Genomic DNA, 5425 nt, shown 5'->3' on the forward strand with positions numbered 1-5425 from the left:
AAATTGTTTGAAACTTCATAAGCACCAAAAAGGAAAATGAATATTAGAAAGAGTTACTTATTTTTTTAATTTAGATATAAAGTTAGGAGAGAAAAAGGATGGTAGATTTAACAACAGAGATGGACTAGATTGTGTTTAGAGAAAGCAGAGCCCCAGAAAGACATGTGACCTGTCAGGCCCAAAGAAGAGTCTGGATGTTCTGACCCTTCTGAGGTGTATCAAACATACCTCTTGATCTGAAGCCTTAAACCGGTTAGCAGGGAATTCAACCCTTGGGATACACCAAACTCACTCCCAGTCTTCTTGTTACCAGTGTCTACCCATAGAATAGGGGTCTCTGGGACATTCCATCATCTCACAGCCCATGGCCACCCACTGCACTCACCGAGCACCAGGTGGCACTGTCCGTGGGCAGGGTCTCCCTCTCCTGAGGCTCACATTCCACATCCATCTGTAGAAGCTGGAAGCTTTCAGAGATGCCATCTTCGCCTGTGTCCTCTGGGATGACTTCCTGCTCCTGCAGCACGTGTGACTCTGTTTTCTGAGCACTCCCTTCCGATTTCCCGACCATGTGCTTAGCCCTCTGTCCTTTCACCCAGATTGGAAAAGGCACAATTATGTGAGACATTACATTATTGCACTTACAGAGGTATTCCCCTACATCCAAGGGACGGACAGCGTTATTGTGTTACTGAAGGAGAAGTGCGTAAAATATTAACATGGGTTTATTGAAAAGTACGTGTGCCTCCCAGAGAAATGAGTCAGCACCGAAACGCTTCAGTAGTAAGGGAGCCAAATCCACTTCTCAGAACACAAGCACAATCCTGACACCTCCCAGCAATCGGTGACTCACTGCTGCGGTGACACAGAAAACCAAGTTATTTATTGTGTTCTTTGAAATTCACTCATGAGTTGAGGGTGGGACAGAGATGGCAAAAGCCACCTCCCCTCTGTTTCAGTTTATTTGCAAAACCATTCCTTTATGATGAAAAGCAAGTATTTATTGAGTACCTACTATATGCAAAGTCCTGGACATCCTTGGAGGATGAAGAGTGAGCCAAAAAATATGGCAAAGAGTGGCCCCAAACCAACCAAGGATCCATCTAGGTTGCTGCTGGTGATCTATCAAAATTTGTTTTTCCAAATTACATATTCATTCCCCCATCTCAGTTCAGTATCATTGCAGCAGAAAGCCACAGTCACCAGTGAGAATGTTTAATATCCCTCAGAAGTGCTAAGGCAGAAAAATATAGAGAACCACTCTAATAGCACTCCTAATGAATGTCAGTTTCAAAGTGGTATTCACTATCCCTAAGATGAGTAAAAAATGCTCTAGTCTACAGGTGTCACAAAGAATGGTATGACCCTTGCTCGTGGCAGCTCCTGAGTCCATGTGCTACCACCACCTTAGAAAAAGTGTTACCTTTGAACAAGTAAATCTATGTAATATGATCCACATGGTAAAAAGATTTTTATGATAAAAGTCATGATCCTCATTCTGACCCTTTCCACCTCTAGAGGCAACTCTTGTTAACCAGGCATTTTTAGTTCCGGTGATTAGCCCCTTAACCTGAAATCACATGCTTACACCATTACTTCTTGATTCATCAACTCTGAATTTTATCAATTCCCTATGAAACACTAGAATTCAAATACTGAAATTAACCCCTTTTGCCCTGGCCAATGTGGCTGTTTGTTGGAGCATTGTCCTTTGCACCAAAGGGTTTGGGTTCAATTCCTGGTCAGGGCACATACCCAGGTTGCGAGTTTGATCCCCAGTTGGGGCACATACGGGAGGTAACCGATAGCTGTGTCTGTCTCTCTCCCTCTCCCTTCCTCTCTCTCTGAAGTCAATAGAAACATATCCTTGGGTGAGGATTTAAAAACAAAATTAACCCCATTTTATTTTTTGTTTCTGTTAGTTAGCTTAATCTTTAAATTTTTTGAGCCATAATTTATTTACAGTAGAGAGATTTTTAAGATTTGAAACTTATGTTCATTTTCCTGCCTAGGCTAGAGTTTACTTTTGCTTAAAACTCTGTTCTTTGCCGAAACCGGTTTGGCTCAGTGAATAGAGCGTCGGCCTGCGGACTGAAAGGTCCCGGGTTCGATTCCGGTCAAGGGCATGTACCTAGGTTGCGGGCACATCCCCAGTAGGAGATGTGCAGGAGGCAGCTGGTCGATGTTTCTCTCTCATCGATATTTCTGACTCTCTATCTCTCTGCTTTCCTCTCTATAAAAAAATCAATTAAAAAATATATATATAAAAAAAAAAGTTTAAAAAAAAACAACTCTGTTCTTTAATAGTCAGTACACAGTTTAGTATATGTATATATACCATTGACTGTGTCACTATGAGTTTATGGCACACAAAAAATGTAATAGTGTACATAATAATCTAGAGAAATTAGGAAAATACCAAATTATTCTTAAACATTTCAGAAGCACTGCACTGTTCACATAGGAATAGTGATGTTAGTTATAAATATCTTTTTTAACAAAAGATATCCAGCCCTAGCTGGTTTGGCTCAGTGGATAGAGTGTTGGCCTGCAGACTGAAGGGTCCTGGGTTCGATTCTGGTCAAGGGCACATGCTAGGGTTGTGGACTAGATCCCCAGTAGGGGGTGTGCAGGAGGAAGCCAATCAATGATTCTCTCTCATCATTGATGTTTCTATCTCTCCCTCTCACTTCCTCTCTGAAATCAATTAAAAAAAATTTTTTTTAAAAGATACCTAGCTACAAAAAAAACAAAAAACAAAAAAAAAAAATAAAAATAAAAGATACCTAGCTCCCTCCAGATGACTGAACAAACTTTGTATGCCAACCATCAGTGTCATCTGCATTTTTCTGCACTTAGGCATTCAAAAAAGAACAAACGAAAACTTTAAAATAAACTGGTCCAACACCTAACAACCTGAAAACAAATTTGTTAAATGAATGCTAGTTTGTTAACAGCCATGTGATCTCTTCCTCCTCTGAACTCCACAGTATTTTGCATTCTTATCTGTGTTTGTCCATTCATTTAGTCAGTAAATATTCATTGGCCCTAGCTGGTTTGGCTCAGTAGATAGAGCATCAGCCTGCGGACTGAAGGATCCCGGGTTCGATTCTGGTCAAGAGCACATACCCAGCTTGCGGGCTCAATCTTCCTCCCCCTTCCTCTCCTAAATCAACAAAAATATATTTAAAAGAGACCCACCTCAGAACAAAAGACTCACACAGGATGAGAGTAAAGGGATGGTAAAAATTTAAAATAAATAAATCAATATTCATTGAGCTCCTCCTCTGTGTCAGGACCTTTTGGGGAATGACTGGGAGGCAATGAATGTCCTCACTGGAGAAGTCTGTCTGAGGAGAAAAGAGAGATGGGGTGAAGTAGCGGGAGGGGCTGCAGTTTTCCATTGCTGTTTTAAAAATTGGAAGGTTAATGCTCATCTTTTTTCTCCTACCAAACTGAATTCTTTTTCAGAAGGAATATGTAACTACATCTACCTAAACACTGAACAGTTCAAAAGATCTTTGAACAGCAGTGTTATAATAAATACTCGCTGAATAAACAGAGTTTTACTACCCTTGCCTCCATTTCCTTCTTTCCTATCCCACTCTTTGTATCTCTGACCTCTCTGAATTCCTATAGTCCCTGGGAATGCTTTTCAGACCAGGAACGTGGGAGACAGTGATCTTGAAAATCAAATGAAGGCAACTCCAACCGCTACCAGAAGAGTCTGTAACACAGCAGGTTGGGCATTCCTGAGGACAGGGACCACATCTTGTTCATCTTTGTATCTTCACTAGCTATCACAAGCTTGGCGCAGAACGGAAGCTCAGTGAATAGTGAGTCGAAGCTTACCACCTAGTGATCCTTAGGGCATCATGGAAGCATGTGAGACATTATGCCCACATTTAACATTTCATTTCTTCATTAAAAAAAAAAAAAGTTTTCTGAGCCTCATTACGGATCCAGTGCTGGGTACTGAGGTTACTCAGTTAATTACTCATTTAACAAATAGTTAAGCACTTGACTTCATAGCACTTGCTGAGGATTCGGGGTTGATACTCACTCTGTCTTCGTGGGGCTGCAATGACCTGACTCAGCCTTGTATGACAGCTGGTCTGCCTGTTTCCCCACCAGATTACAAACACTTGCGGAGAAGAGAGGATGAAGAAATCACGGGCACACTCCCAGCACTCAAGACGGAGCCTTGCAAAATAAAAGCATCCTATGGGATTGATAATCATCACTCTTCTGCTCAGAACCACTCTAGATCTCCATTTCACTTACGGTAAACAGCCAAAATCTTTACAATGGCCTGTACTGATCATTAAGGTCTGCCTCCCCCGTCTACTGTCCCCTCAGATCTACTTGCCCATCCTCAAACATACCAAGGATACGCTCACCCCAGGGCCTTTGCCCTTGCTGTTCTCTCTACCTCCAATATTCTTCCTCTAGTCGAGGTAATTATGTAACTACATTTCTCACTTCATTCAGATTGTCACTATCCAACGTGGCATATATTTTACTTAGTTTTTGTGGGAGCGTCCCCATTCTTACAACGTAACCAAGCGTCCTGTTTGCTTTGTTCACTATTGTATCCTTATGCCTAGAAAGGGGCTTGGTACATAGTAGATGCTCAATGAATACTCGCTAGCTGAATTAATGCATCCACTTTCTCAATAGCCAGCTTCCCTGTGTGAAGCATGGCCTGCCCCCTCTCCACCCCGACCACCCACCCCCACCCATCCTCATCTCTGGGTTTTCTAACTCAAGTCCCAGCTGATGAGCATATCCCTGGGCACTTAGTGAAGGACCAACCTCTGCTGGCATGCTCCTCTCATTTTCTCAATCTAAATTTTAGTCCACGGAAGCTGCTCCCCGCCTCTGGCATCTTCAGCGACAGAACACCTAGACCCCAGGCCCAAAGGTACCCCGCCTGGCCCATAGGCTGCGAGCGCGAGGGGAGGCAGGAAGGGAAGGCACCAAGGTGCGGGACACCAGGCCACACACCTGTTAAACGCTGTTTCCCCGGCGTCTTCCCTGTCCGCAAACGCGGCAGCACTCAGGGGCCAGACCCCCAGGCCCCCAGAACCCCAGGCCCTACCTGCCCGGGCGTACCTGATCCCAGCACCTCACGCAGCGGCAGGGCACGCCAGGCCCCGCCTCCTGGCCCACTTCCGGTCCCTGCCCCTTTCCGAACGGCATTCTGGGAGTTGTAGTTTTCGGCCTGGCAGCTCCGTGTTCAGGGGCGTGAGCTTTGGGCTTCCTATCCTCACCCAGACACTAAAGAGCTCGGTCGCGCCTCTCTGAGCCTGTTTCCCCGACTGATATACAGGATTACAATCCCAGCTGCTTGCAGTCCGACAGGGCTGCTGCAGGTGATCAGGCGCTTTAATGGCTGTCAAAGACTGGACATTGTGAAACTGGG

General features: G+C 44.2%; 1 long non-coding RNA gene across 3 annotated transcripts; it reads right to left on the reverse strand.

Moving 5' to 3' along the window:
* Window positions 1-385: 385 nt before the first annotated feature.
* LOC106694457 lies at window positions 386-5150 on the reverse strand. 3 transcript variants are annotated; one of them, XR_001345494.2, is made up of 4 exons: window positions 4816-5150; window positions 4064-4203; window positions 3202-3350; window positions 386-588 (listed from the first exon to the last, which is right to left on the reverse strand). It is a non-coding gene; the product is annotated as an uncharacterized LOC106694457 (long non-coding RNA). The 3 variants fall into 3 exon arrangements; XR_001345491.2 differs by lacking the exon at window positions 386-588 and adding an exon at window positions 708-855; XR_002826379.1 differs by lacking the exon at window positions 386-588 and adding an exon at window positions 708-855 and having other exon boundaries at window positions 5008-5148.
* Window positions 5151-5425: the final 275 nt, after the last annotated feature.

The sequence above is a fragment of the Myotis lucifugus genome, unplaced genomic scaffold (genome assembly GCF_000147115.1).
Source record: "Myotis lucifugus unplaced genomic scaffold, Myoluc2.0 scaffold_472, whole genome shotgun sequence".
In the NCBI taxonomy this organism is placed as follows: domain Eukaryota; kingdom Metazoa; phylum Chordata; class Mammalia; order Chiroptera; family Vespertilionidae; genus Myotis; species Myotis lucifugus.